We start from the raw sequence: 15671 nt of genomic DNA, 5'->3' as shown, positions 1-15671 counted from the left end.
TTGACACTTCCAGATAAGATACTGCATTATACCAGGTTATACTCGCAATAATAATTTTTGATTGGCATATCATTTGCCACTAACTACTGCTTGGCTCTTTCTCAGCACACGCAGCACACTATAAACTGTTATGAAAGATGTCTTTGTATTGTTCAATATTTACAGGGTGCGTTATTTTATAAATGCACGAGTTGGCAGAAGTTAAAAAAAAAACGTTAAAACATTTCAGATCAAAATGATCCCCCTTGCCTTACAAAAGAAGTACTTTCTAAAGACAGGTGACAATTCTGTTCAGAAATTTTCACACCAAGGCTAAGTAAATGTTCGGCGGTAAAAACAGAATTGCTTTGTTCAGCTGCACAAACAGATTTCTACATCACCTCTATTTGCGTATTCCTGAATATCCTCTTTCAGATCCCACTTTTCTGGGGAGCAAAATCAATTTTCTTTTGGACAAAAAAGTGAGATCTGGTCTAATGATTTTAATCTTTTAAATAAACATGAACTGAACCTAGAGCACAAGCTTTTTCCCTTAAGAAAAGATCTTTGTTGTTCAGAAAGATCTCTTTCAACCTATGAATGGTTAAAGCCAGCGACAGTCTAACCTGGGAGAAAAAAATAGAAAATGCATATTTATACAAATGTTTCCTTCTAAAAGGAAAAAAAAAAATGTTTAAAAAAACAAAAACCCTGCAACCAAATTATCCTGCCCCAAATGTAGACTGATGTTAAGCCTAATTTTTGAAGCAAATTAGTTTCCCTGATCCAATTTTAAACAAACAGAAAATGAGAAACAGAAAACTATAACATAAAACTTTTATTGCTACTTTGCTAAAAAGCACACTTGTGTTTATGAAATAGATTCCCCCTTAGCCGCAAAAGGGGAATTATTCTGAAATTCGGCAATACTTCAGGATCCTCAAAAGTACCAGCCCAGTGCAGCTTTTCCAGGCCTGTTACGGTCCTGCTAATAGTTATTGTTTGTACAACTGTAACTAAGTACATTACCAACCAGTTGTTCAATCTATATAAATTTAAGAAACACACATTGCCAAGGAGTGACTCATATATCAGTCTATTATATGCTACAGGGCTGACTGTATTAAACAAATCACTCTGCCTACAGCTGAAGAATAGAAGCTATATACAGAGCAGAGGTTATTGTCTAATTTAAATCTTGGCTCGCTTCCCAGTGCTGTACAAGATTCCAATTTGTGGAAATGTTGCTCTTTGCTACTGCCAGAAAGGCTGCAGAAAATGGTATTGGGAGCCTTCCAGAAATATGTCTGCAAAATGCCAATCAACAAGTCACTAAAGATTAACAGTATGACTGTACCAAATTAATTTAAATTATAGAAACATATGGCTAGGATGTTTGCTTTGCACTTAAGACAACACCTACCTCACAAAGAGCTAGGTTTGTTCCACAGTATAAAATAATATCCCAATGTTCAGATTACTGCAAAATGTGAACATCAGCTAATAAATCGGGAGCTAGATGTCCTTGCAGAGCCAATCTTTTCGAATGTTTAGGGTCTTATCTTTAATATATTCAAAACATATGGGAAAATACTTTTTATAACAAGGTATTTTTCTCCCACAGAGATATGAAGAAAAATCAACATTTTTTTCAGCAACGGAAAACAATTTGCTTTATAATGTGAAGAAAATTCTAGCATTATTGGGATTTGCCATAGAACCCAGAGGATGATGCAATCTATTTCACATTATTCCCAATTCTAAAATATGATATTGGGCTAAGAATTTAATATACAGCCAAGAGAAACTCACCAATTATATGACCAAATCATGAAAATCAAAAGACAACACAATTTATCCCCAGCCAGCTGCTCTCAATATATATTATATTCATGCTGCCTTCCCATTATTTTCATGGGAATCTTTAATATATACAATCATGTCATCAACCAAACGGGGAGAAATCAATGGCACTTCAAGCCATAGTTATACATTAGTGTATGCTGTATTTCAACTGAATAGGAAGGGGACTGTTTTATGTTTCTCTCCACTGCTTTTCTATTATTGCCTAGCTAATGGAAATACATCAAACAAATGTTCTACAAGAGCAATAAATATTAAAGTTGACCTATCCATCTGGGAGAAATGAGAACAATACTGCTCACTTTTAGCCCAAATATGACACTGATAAATGAAGCGATGAGATTCCATCACACTTTCAACAACCTGGGCTGGGAGCCCTGGCGTGATCCCGGTACCAGCAATTTTCTTCATTCATCTTCATTAGGCAGTCACTTGACCTGCCTCCCAACACCCCTGTCAAATCAGAACCTTCGGGGGGCTTGTTGTACTTTCTAACAATGCAGCCTAAATGTGCTCTTCATGTTTAAAAAAAAGTCACGAAGAAGGCCTCAATGAGCATGAAAGAGGAGACGAACAATTCCTCCGGAAGCAGAGAGACATCAAATGTTGGTCATGATTAAAAGGGAAAACCACGGTATGAAACTGGTCCATGCAGCATCCTCCTCATCAGTGCATTGCCACCGAGGCAGAGAAGGCCTCCAAGTGTGCAGAGCAGCACACCCTGGGCCATAAAAAGACAATTACGTATTCAAATGAAGGATGTACCAGAGGCCTTATCACAGATGTAGAAATGCCTTCCATTTCCTTCCTCAATCACAGTTTCAAGTGAGCTGGAACAAGAAAGGAGGACATTCTTACCCTAACACAATGAGCGAGTTTCATCACATTAGCAGTTTTACATTACAGTCCCATTATTTTCTATTTCAACGGCATAATAAGAGAGGTACTGATTTGATTATTCCATAATAGTGAAAATGAATACCAATGCAATATAAAATTGCTATTATAACACAAAGCTACTAATATGATTCACAAGACCCTCTGGAAATTAGGTTTTATAACTATGATCACGGGAAAAATGAGAAAGCCAGTAGGTAACAGAAGGGAATTAGGTGCTCCCACACCAGCGCCTTAGCGATGCAGAGAGCTGCTCAAACGAAGCCAGGCGGCATTTACTAAGAAGCGCACGCAAGACCCAGTCCTGGTGAATTATGTGAGTTTTCCTTTTGTTTTTCTTCATGGCATGTATCCCAAATACTCATAACGTTAACGAAAGCTGTGTTCAAGTGTAGTATTAAGGCAAGGTTTTTCTACTCCAAAAAACCATAAATGAAAAGATGCTAGGGAAAGCATGAAGAATCCATCACTTCTGGACTCAGGTTTTTAAGACCTAAGTCTAAAAATACCACAATAAACATAATGATGATTTAAAGTTGCCAGATGATTTTGGTCAAAGATCCTCTTTATCCCTGTACCCTGTGCCAAATAATAAGGATGCCAAAGCTCTGCATGCTGATTTTCTAAACCAATCTCCTCCCTCATAGATCAGAACGTACTAAGACCCACCTCCAGACTCTCTCAGCCAGGAGAAAAGGGCACCCCTGGACTCAGTGTTCTACCCAGGTGAAAAGATGCTTTCCCTATGGCTTCAAACATGCCTTCTTGGACAGGTGGAGAGTGAGTAGAGAGGCAAGTAAACAACAACGCTACTGCCATGGGACTTTCGCAAAGCTCGTTCCGAGTCAGTTCTCTGTCTAGGTCTCACAGTGTACAATCTGTCTGAGATAAGCAGAAAACCATGATAAGCATCGATCTTTGGCCTGAACACAAGAAGCACTGGCTACAAAGAAACAACTCTGAATTTCTGCTTCCGACCCAATGTAAGAAGGGGTATTTTTATGTAGGCCAGAAGTCTTCCATCTCTGAGAAGCAGCAGCGTTTCAGAACTGGAAAGGGGCCTGATGATCATGGATTCTTCTCCAAATATAAAGGATGAAGCTATGTTTAAGAAATTAAAAGAAGTCTATGGTATCAAATTTTTACCTGTATCTGCACATTTTCTATCTGTGTTTAAACATTTCAGTGCTTAGAGAGGGCAGCACCATAACTGGAGCAAAAGCTAAGCAGCACATAAATAAAAAAGGTACATTCCATGTGCGTCATCTCCTCAGCATAGACTGTAACCCCTGGCACGGGCTCATCAACAAAGACCCTGCTGGTTGACCAGTACTGCAAAGACCTGATCAGTATCTGTGCATATGAACCAATAACAGAGAATAGGGATGTTTCACAAAGATTTTGGGAAAACGTTAACTACTGATCCGTGTCTTAAGCTGGATGCCACAGGAGAATTTCCAATAGTTGTGAAGGCTGAAATCTGTAATCCTAGCGGGTATCAAGGGCTGCACCCAAGAATCCTCCAACTATCAGTGCATTTTGCTCTCTCCCCTTTTAGAAGAATGCATATGCCATGGAAAAGAATAGTAATAATGACTGTTAATATTGATTGAGCACCTCCTCTATACTAGGCATTACGCTAATCACTTCCCATTAACCATCTCATTTATCCTGCACAACAAGCTTATGAGGTAGAAACTATCCTATTTCATCGAATCTAAGAAGAAACCATTGACTGTAAGATACAACCCAACTGCAGACATTTTTTAAATGCGAAAAAAGTGAGTCTGAGTGGAATACGGTAAAATTATTACCATCCCCATTTTACAACAAAGGAAACAAAACCTAGAAAGGTTAAGTAATATGTCCACAATCACACAGCAAGGGAGTAGCAAAACCTGAACTCGAATACAGATCTTCTGAACTCTGAAGTCTTAAATTCTAAATAAATAGTCCCTAATTGTTTTTATTACACATCTCTAATAAATGATATTTAACACATAGTACTTGCCATGTGCCAGATTCTTACGTTAACTCACGTAATGCCTCACAATGGCCAGTGAGGTAGGTACAATCACGAAACCCATCCTACAGACAAACGAACTATGATGCAGACAAGGAACCTCCAAGTCCACACTGAGCCACTGCACTGTACTGCCTCTCAAACACCATGGGCATACACCCCTAACATACACAGATTTATTTATTTATAAATTACATACACAATTATTACTATTCTGATACAAGATGCATATTTTAAAATGCCTATCAAAAATTGTAATGAAAAAGGATGTCTGAATACATAAAAAGAATTAGTAATATTTTCTTCTCAAAGCCCAATGCCCACCCTGAATTATGAGGACCATGGCAGGAAAACTACTGGTGGAAGCCACTAATCTAAATGGACTCCCTTTGACACGACAACATTGCCCCATCTAGAATGATCTATAAAGGCAAGAAGCTACCCACTCAAGCACCCTCTATCTTCTTTCCTGGGACAGCAAAAAATGGGTTCTTCTCACCATCCCTCAATAACTCCAAGGAAGAAAGCAAATAAACGGAAAGGAAGATATAGTTTCCTGTCATATGAATGCCCACCAAATAATAATGAGGTATATCAATAAGGAAGAAAGTGGCTACATCTTCTCGGGTGGCTTAGGAGGGCATGGCCTTGTTGGGACACTGCAAATCCATTTTTTTCCTTGAAAGTTCCTTTCAAACCAACAATAAGACAAACAGTTAAACATTTCCTGAGCACCTACTATTTACCAGGTCTTACGTGCAGAACCGGAACATAAAAATAAAATGTACAGCTTTTCAGGGACAAGATTTTAAAGTAAAAAATATAAAGAAAATTTAACATGGGTGGGAAAATCACACTCTTCTATGTTTCAAATTTAATTCTCATTTCTAAAATGTCTTCCTATATGTCAACCAGAAAGATGTTGCAGTAAATATTATTCAGGTCACATCTGTAAGAATGGGTCTTCAAAGAAAGGAAACAATTTTCAGTCAAAATGTAAAAGTCTATTCTCAACAAAAAATGTGAACTAAGAAAACATTTCAAGAACAAGGAAGGAAAATTAGCATGGATCCAGGTCGCCATGTCTAATGAAAAGCGGCAAGAATTTTAAGAAAATCTTGAATATTGACATTCTACCACAAAAAAAAAATTATTATTATTAAATTGTCATCAAAATGACAAATTCCAAAAAGGTCTCTCAAATATAACTTTTAATAAAACTAAGAGAGGAAGCATCTTACAATTATTACATTTTTTGAAAGAGACCAAAGGTAAGATTCCATGATATCCTAAGGACGATTCAACTTTCACCTAACTAACTAAGTTTCTGAAAATTTTTAAACTTTGTCACATAACACTGCTTCGTGCTTTAAGTACATATATGGTCTTGTTGGTATAACAGTATACTGACAATGATGCAATGTAACTTAAATCAGGGTTTGGCACACATTGTCTTAAAGGACCAGACAGTACATGTTTTAGGCTTTGTGGGCCATATGGTATCAGTTGCAACAATTCAATTCTGCCTCGTGTAGCCAGAGCAGCCATAGACAATATGTAAACCACCGAGTGTGGTCCTTTTCCGATAAAACTTTATCCACAAAAACAGGCAACCAGCCCACTGGTTTGCTGACCCTTGGTTTAAATTATTATTTGTATCTACCTTATTATTTTAAAGATGACATTAACTGGGGGTCTTCCCACCATGAAAGGGTATACAGAAATTTGGAAAGTATAAAAATGAAGATGAAGGAAGAGCCTTGGGCTCTGAAGTCAAACAGGGCTGGATTCCAGGACAGCTGTGGGACTCTGGGCAAGTGCCCTACATCTCTAGATATCAGTTTCCTCACCAGTAAAATATAAATGATGACAGTCCTGCCCTCAAAGCATCATTCATTGTGAGGAGCAGACAAGTGACTACGTGCAAAGAACTTAAGTGACTGACTAAAGCAATTAGCAGAGTTAAATACAACCTTACCACACAACACAGCTATGACCATCAACTTTCTTCTCGCTTACCTCTAATTATGTTAGAAAAACCATCCAGCACTCTGCCAGCACACAAATAGATGCTTGTAATGAACGCATTGAAAGAGCAAATTAAGGAATGAAGGAGATGGCAACATTTTACTTTATTTCCAGATTGAAGTATAACATGATTCTTTTGATGTTTTGCGAAAGAAAAAAGGAGATAGAAAGTAATAGTTAATATTTCAACTGTATTGACATGTTTTTCCAGAAAAAAGTCTACATAATTTGTTTTTCTACAACTCCCAAATAATAAACAAAAAAGTGAAAATTCAAAAGACCTGTTATTTTAAAACATTATTTAACCAAAAGATGTGCTTGTGGTAATAACATACATGTTGTACATTAACCAGTTTCATTACTGTAAAACAATACCCCAGGGACAAATGTGTTTATAATCATACATCGCTCCAAAATCTGCTTTATCATTGCTTTTAAAGTCAGGTAGTCTTATTCCAGTATTTGGTCTTCAACAGAATCATCATTTTCATATTCACTACTGCCATGAAATGAGGTATTTAATAAGTAATAGGTCATGATAATCCAGGCATTAAGTAGTTTCTTTTAGCAAATTGAACACAAAGGCAGCATATGCCACCCATTCCTGGTTATGCAACAGTATTTATTGTCAGGAGAGGATGAAAGACCCACCATATTCCCTTAAGAAGTTCATGCTCTAAAATGAAGAGGAATGAGAAATGTCTATGGGTACATAGCATCCACGGATACACACACGAATTGGAGAGCACAGTCATGCCTAAACTTTCTCTTGCTCACATGGCAACATTTCAAGGCAGAGATGAGATTTAAAGGATGTGAGAAAGATTGGTTTGTTTCGCTGATGGCATAAAGGAAGCTCTTAAAGACCTATGCAATGGACAAGTAAAAGATCTAGCATTCGAGACAGGGAGGCAAGGCAAGGGACTGGATCTAGCCCAGTGGAGGGTAGAAACAAAAGAAATCTGGCAGCACAGAAGACCTGGGAGATGGGTCAAAAGCAGAGGGACTCTAAAGGTGCAAGACAGGGAAGGTCAGGTAAGGAGAAGCAATAACCAGGGAAGAAAAAGTCTAGCTAGGAATCCCACAGCCATCCCATTTTCTATACTCTCTTTGGCCATCAATGCAGTGAAGAACGAAGTGATCAAATCCACCCATACGGTGATTAATTTATACCACCAATTTTATTAACCGCTCATTGAATAAAAATAACCATCCACTTAATCCATTTCTTCAGAGGGATTACTTGTTTGCTCCTTTCTTTGGCTATAATAAATGCCAAATGCCAGAATCTCCAAACTAAGCATTAAACAAATTGGTTGACAATTTAGAAGGACAGGAATAATTACCAATTCTGCTAGACAATATAATTAGATTGGGTTTTCATGAAGCTGATGACTGGATTTCACCACACAAAATTGCTGCAAAACAGTCAAAACCACCTGTACTAGCTAATAATTTATATCCCAATAAGAATCCCTAGGAAAATCTCCATTTTCACCTAAACCTGTATGAACTTTATTAATTTAGCACTGAATTTGTGAAGGTTGAATACTCTTAGTCAAAACTACAATCATCGTGGGCAAAGGGCCTCAATATTAAACTCTAAGAGGCTATTTTATATGCATTCAAGAATTTGGGGAGCACTGCAAATTAAAACTTTTCTCCTGCCAAAAACAACACACAAAGCGCCTCTTGGGATCACCAGGCTGATCCCTGAAACCTGGCAAGCACGCAGAGAGCCCATCATCACCCAAGTCTCCTCATTACCCATGACCCAAAGGTCTAGCTACCAAAAGACAAGAACAAATAGAACAGATGAAAGAGAGCACTTTTGCCCAGCTGCTAGAAGCAAGTTCAAAGTGAAGAAAGAGAACAGAATAAAAAGGAAAACAAACTCTCATAGGTAAGAAGTCAAACAGTCAACAGCATCTTTACCTCAACCCAACCATAAAGTCCTGTGAGTGTGGACTAGGGGCATTATAAAGGGTTGAACTGCACAATGCAAGGGCCTCGTGGAGCCTTGGTCCTTCTTTTAAAGAAGGTGGCAGTGGTTCTGGACAGCAGCATAATCTCAGGGCTACTGCAGCCAGTCCTCTACCACATTGCTCACTGCCACAAGCATTTTGGTAGAGGAATCAGAACCCTATAGGGGCTACAAGCAATGTGCAGGTAAAAGGACTCTTGCGCCAAGGGAGAACAGGAATTATTCATACAGAGGCCTCCATGGTGAGATATGACCTACAATCATTTTACAGATCCAAAAACACAATTAAATGCATATGAACATCTACCCCTTAGAATACTGCCTTTCTTTGGAATGGCAGTCTAAATCACTTCAGTGAGGTAGCGCTAGTGTTTATAACTTAGGGTGTCAAATTCTCGAAGGAGGTTATTCGCTGGAGGCTAATGGATTTAAGTAGCTGGATATGCTGGTTAGAGTCTCCTACAGGGATCCGGTCAGACAGTTCAAAGCTTCCAACAGGTCCCGGACCCTCAAAGTGGTAAGACTCATATATAGTTCAGCACACTTCTCAAACTGGGGTACAAGCAGGGCATATATAAAAAATTTCCAAAGTTACCCAGTGAAATGGACAGTTTCCCAGATAATCCATTTTACTCAAAAATGGGGGTAGAGAGGGAGTCATGACTTTTGTGTTGCAGCAAACATGGAGCTGTTACGTAAATAAATGCAAGATCTGCACCAAAAGAATAAAACAAGAAGCTTTAAAGAATTTCTCCAGGCTAGGTGACTTCCCGAACCTAAGTTCTCCTTCTTCTCTGCCATCAGGGGAGCTTCTGCAGTAAAGTTCAGGGAGGCAGATCTTAAGGGAGTCACTGAAGCCACTCTCAACACTTTAGCTTACTTGTTTACTCATACTTTATTTAGTAAACAAATGAGACACTAACAAGTGATATTATTTCAAAAATTATTTCTAAGGAAAAATATATATGTCACAATTAAACTACGACATTTATATAACTATAATGATTTTGTATGAATGAACTTCAGGTTAGTTATTGAACATGTTTAATACTTGATCAAAAATATTGAGCACTGTTGAATAAGCACTGTGAGCAAAGAAATATGCTATCATCACAGACCTCCAATAAGTTCCCATTATAAGAAAAATTTCCCTATGATTTAGAGAGTTAGTCATACACATACCTGGAGACAATTTTATGAAGGTTTAAATATTTGGAAAAACTGTATAATACAGATGGACTCTGGGTGGGCGTGTAAATTAATACCACCACTTTGGAAAAAATTCAACATTACCTAGCAAGCAAGTAACCTACAACCCATGAAGTTCACTCTTAAGTATACACAAGAGAAGAAGTCTTGGGCTTGTGCATCAGGGTGCATGTACAGGATGTCTGCAGGAGCGCTGTTCATAATAGCATAACACTGGTAACAAATCAAATGCTCACTGACTGAAGTGGTATATTCATACAATGGAACACGATGCAGCACTGAGCACAAAGGAAGTGCAGCCACACGCATCGACTTGGATGAATATCACAAAAATAATATTGAACAGGAAAAAGCAAGTCAGAAAAGAAATGTACAGTACAATTCCATTTATAAAGAGATCAGAAATATGCAAAACTGAGTAATAATATTGTTTAGGGATAGATTTATTGTAAAATTACAAAGAAAAGCAGGGAATGAAAAATATAGTATAGTACATAAGAATTTAGAGATACATGGTGCAATAAAAGAATGCATAAGCTCAAATCTATAACATACAGACAATCAAAAGATGATTGCTATTGATAACATATTTCAAAAAGAAGCATTAGATTACTTCCGGAAATCCTGGTTACAACAAGGATAATAAAGTTTAGGAATGTTCTATTACTTCTTTAAGTAGCAAATATGAATAAACGTTTGTTTGACTTTATCTCTGTAACTGTGCTTGAAGCTAATGTTGCAAGTAAAGCTATTTATATAGCTTCATCATTGGTTTGAATGCTTATCACTGCAGCTTTGTTACAAAGAACATCTCGAAGATTTCTTTCCAAGCTAAGAAAAAACAGTACTATAATAAGGTATCTTACATTAGTTGGTAAAAATACTCCTTTTAGAGAACATAATATAATTAGTTTCTATTCCAAGTCTGCCTGTGTGCACTGTTAACCCTTGACAACTATGCATGAACCTTTTAATTAGTATGTTATCTTTGGTGCAATTAATAACTTGTACCTCATGTCACGGGCAAATTAAAGTTTTCCCACTAAAACCAGATTCTTCAGTGTAGTTCTAAAAGTGTTTTGCCATTTAAATGAAATTTTAACATTCAGACCTCTTGCTCCCAAAACACATAAGCCATTTCTTCCAAATCAAGGCAGCTTTTCACTATCAACGTTCTTTCAAATATTTTACCTAAGACAGAGAATTGCATATTAAATTCAATTTCACACTTGCCTATCACGAGCCCCCCCTCACAATTCCTCCAGATCATGCAATGTGGCCTCATGTGTATGTGCACATGTGCATATTCAAACACCCATAATACTTAAACTCATATAAACACATAAACTGCTAGGCAGTGGTTAAAACAGACTTTTCACCTATGATCTTATATAGCAAGGGTTCTTAACCAGGGGGCCACGGACTTCCAAGAGATTTCAGGGGGTCCATGAGTTTGAACTGAAAATTAAAATTAACAAAACATTATTCTTGTGGGGATGTGTTGGTGCAGATATGATATATTTATTAAATATATTATTTTAGTAAGGGGTCCATGGTTTTTATCTGACTGGCAAAGGGTCCATGGAACAAAAAAGGTTAAGAACCCCTGTTATACAGGGAATTTAATCCTTAATGTTAGCAATTCTACTAATGGAATTCATCGTAAAAGCTGAAATGGGCGAGACCCGAGTCTAAGATCTAGAACAATGGTTATCAAAATGGTGCTATAATGATGAGTCAGTATTTGAGAGATGATTCTAAAAAGACCCCTGTCTCGTTCCTACAAGAAACCAGGGGTATTTGCTAGTGGGGAATGGTGAGGAGGGAGTTTCTACATACAAGATCAGTCCATTTCTCCAATTCCCGGAAACTCGCCGCCCACCCCACCCCACCCGTACCTTGAAAAATATCTTTTGCATTTCCAAGAGAAAAAACAGAGATGCCAGCCTTGGTAACAATGATGCTGCTTACAAGATAAAATACAAGGGTTTTTATTTGTTTTTCTTCCTGCTCTTATGACAAGCATGGATGGACAGGCTCAAAATATTTGTGTTAATGAAGAGGTTACAGGACTGTGATCAACAAGACAAAGATTTAAGGAGAGAAGGGATAAAAGTAGTATTTGGGATGAGGAGTTTAAACATCTAGAGTAGGTATGTGGAAGAGAAATATATATAAAAAGTTTACATTAGACCAAACTAAACATGGATTTAGTAAAGAAGGAGTGAAACTATAAACGGTTATTTAAACTCATGATCTTAAAAATAAAAAGTTATCTTTTCTGGCTTTTACATCCTAAGAGGGGAGCCCATTCCTTCCAGAAGCCCTTGAATGGAACCAACTGATAGGACTCCTAGCACCCAGAATTAAGTCCCTAATACTATTTTCTATTAAATGGAATCAGCGCTCCTTTGAGAATAGCTGAATAGAACAAGAGAAAATGAAGATCGACTGGAACTTCTTGCATTTCTCAGAAAGCAAAAATGCTTCCAGAAATGCCCGGGGGGGACTGTTGAGAGGACCAAGGAGGGAATTAAAGGGACTCACCCCCACAGGTCATGGTGCGACCATCTAAGCATCAACATGAGAATACAGATTAAAATTAATTAGAACAAATGCATCCTATAAAAAGCTCTGAGACCAGAATACCAAAAGAGAAAAGTTAATGTACAGTATACAAAAAATTCTCTGTAATAAAAAAGCAGGGTGACCACAAGATATTTTAAAATAAATCTCGATAGGTGGTGAAATGTTCCCCTACTTGGGTGTTCTCCGACTGAGCAGGTGCTTCTTTACAAAGCACAGATCTGCATTCTTTTGTTATGTGTGTTTCTAAGAAAGAGTGCATACAGGGATCTCTGAGTAATGCAAACAGTTCCAGAAAAGTAGGAACCATACCAAAAAACCCATGAAGGATCACAGCACAATTTGATGAGAGGGTCCTAAGTCTCAAGATGACTAAATCCTAAAGTCTCAAGAAGTCAAAGAACCATTAGGCCATATATAATGACTTGAATATTAGTGTACTTTAAAAAAACAAAGGGTAAAATAACATTTGACTTTATGATTTCAAAAAATACTTAAAACAATAATGCTAATGTCTCATTGGGTAAATTCAGAATTCTTCGGGGAGGTAGCAGAACCCAGTGGAGAATTGAATTTGGTATCAGACATTCCAGGCTCAAACACCACTTTCCCTATTTGCCAATGTTAAAAATGCTAATACCTGTCATGCTTTTTCTCCCAGGCAAAATGTGAGGATCAAATATGAAGTAATATGTGTAAACTGGCATTCTCTATGGCTTGCATTTGTTTGATTATATTTGGCAATTCATCTTTAAGACAGACTGACCATGAAAAAAGATTTTTTCATCACCATACCCCAGAAATAAGGACATATTCTGGAAAAGAGGCATAAATATTGGCTCAAATTGATTTTCTTTTCAAATGAATCAAAGGAAAAAATGTTTGCCCCAGAAATAGTTGCTAGAGTACTGGGAAGCTGATGGATTGTGTGCTCAATACTCTCAAAATGATTCTAATCTCATTCAAAAGCTCTAGTCTATTACTTGGAACTTTTCTCCAGGGATATTCCAACCACCATGCGCCTCTGTTTCCTGTTTACCCAGTGAAGAGTTACTGCTCAATACTTGCATATATGCAACAAATGCCATAATTATTATTAGACGCCAGGTACTATTCTAGGGTCTCTGCCCTTGAGGAGTTTATATTCCAGTGGGAACAGACAAAGGGTAGATGGCAATAAATAAGAATTTTAGATGAAGAAAACAAAATAAGACTATGTTACTTAAAATGACTTGGTGGGAGGGTACTTTTGAGAGTAGGGATAGGAAAGGCCTCTCTGAGGGGACACTTTGAATTGAAACATAAACAATGAGAAAGAGCTACCTTGCAAAGAACTGGGGGCAAGCATTCCTTGCAGAGAAAGACCAAGTAGAAAGGCCCTGAGTGCGGAATGTGCTGGCCTGTTTAAAAAAAAAACAAAAACAAAACCCAGAAAACTAAAATGGCTTAAGCCATTGAATACCAAGGAGAGAAAATTAAGATTTAAGCTAGTAGAGTAAGGAAGGAACTAGATAACAGATGAAGCAAGGTAAGCTAAAAGAATAAATACCACTCATAACATCCAAACATTGATCGGTTTTTTTTTTCCCCCACAAAAAATACCTATCCGCACAGCATTAAATAGCTTACCTTAGTGGTGCATCACAAGGAAAGAACGGCTATGATGCAAGAAGAGAGCAATTGATTCTTTGTGGCGCTTAAGAAAAAAGAGGTTGGGGCACCAAGAAAAAGGCTGAATAAATCACAGCCTTAGCCAAAGAACAGTACCAAGGACATGTGCTGTAGGAAAGGCAACTGGTTCATTTTTACTGAGCTCACTGACAGCCAGTGCTACCAGTAGCACATCTTCTAAACAACAGGGGATAGACTATTACCTCTGTATTCTAGAAACATTTTACATTGGGATAGCTGGAGGTATATGGAAGGCAACGCAAAAATGGGAACCATTTCCCCTTTGTGTATTTGATGTATAGAAAGCCCTAGGACCAGACCCATGCTTCCCAAACATTCATACAACCAAAATTCCTGCAACGGTAAAGGTACGAGTTAAAATTATAGCAAACCAGATGAGATGGAAATTGAAAATACACAGAAACGTAAGTCTCTTATAGTTAAAATGGGATAATAGATGCAAAGCTCCTAGCAGAGTACCTAAAATCCTATAAAGGCTCAGTAAATGTTAATTTCCTCTCCAAAATAAGGAGACTTTTTTTCCTGTTTGTTGCCTCTACTTGAGTTCTAAAAACTAAAACTCAACGAGTGGGGAAAAAAAATGGAGTTACTTAGAATTGAAATAGAAAGGCCAATCTAAAATGGAAAAACCTAAAGTGATGAGTTTGTAAAATAAGGGGAAGTTGAATACTTGGTTCATTAAAAATACTTAGTGATTGTGAAACTTCTTAAAGCTATACACATTTGATTCATGCTTTTAGCTGTATTTATATTATTCTTTTCAATAAAAAGTTTAAATAATAATAATGGGAGGCCTATATTGACTCATTCACACATACATTTCTCAACATTAACTGATTGACCAAGATGTTTGTGTATATTGAAAGCATGTCTCTATTTCCCAAAAATCTTGGCTTGCAAAAGTTAAATTCTAAATATTTCCACAGGAAAAATTATTCCAAGTTATTCCAATAAAAATCACTTACCAGTGCAGACAAAGTAGAGAAAAGAACACACATTTTGCTAGATTTTTTTGTATACATTAAACCTTACAATGGACCTGAAGTAAATACCCTTATCTGCTCCTTATTTCTGAGGAAATCATGGTTCAGAGATATTAAATAATGTAAACAAAAGAACAAAGCTAATACATGGCAAACGTGGGAGGCAAAACTAGGGCTTCTGGGCTCCAAATCCATGTTTTCCCACTATATCAGACCACCTCCCAAATATACAAGTTTAACCAATTCCAAGTTACTGGGGCCTAAATAGATACTTGACCACTAAACTTGTATAGCTCACTTTATTCATCACTGGAGCAGCCATCTAAGAAACCAGGAAAACAGATAACATTTTCTGGATTTGGATGTAAATGCTGAGATAAGAATAGTTCTAGCGAGTCCAAGAGAGCCAGAAATGAGAGAGAAGCCT

General features: G+C 37.3%; 1 protein-coding gene across 8 annotated transcripts in view; it reads right to left on the bottom strand.

The window, feature by feature from the left end:
- Positions 1-15671, bottom strand: part of TOX3 (TOX high mobility group box family member 3) — a 106328-nt gene that overhangs the window by 56877 nt on the left and 33780 nt on the right. The gene's annotated exons all lie outside the window — the stretch shown is intronic.

This window comes from Dasypus novemcinctus, chromosome 18 (assembly GCF_030445035.2).
Source record: "Dasypus novemcinctus isolate mDasNov1 chromosome 18, mDasNov1.1.hap2, whole genome shotgun sequence".
Classification (NCBI taxonomy): domain Eukaryota; kingdom Metazoa; phylum Chordata; class Mammalia; order Cingulata; family Dasypodidae; genus Dasypus; species Dasypus novemcinctus.
This window is presented reverse-complemented; position numbering and strand designations above follow the sequence as displayed.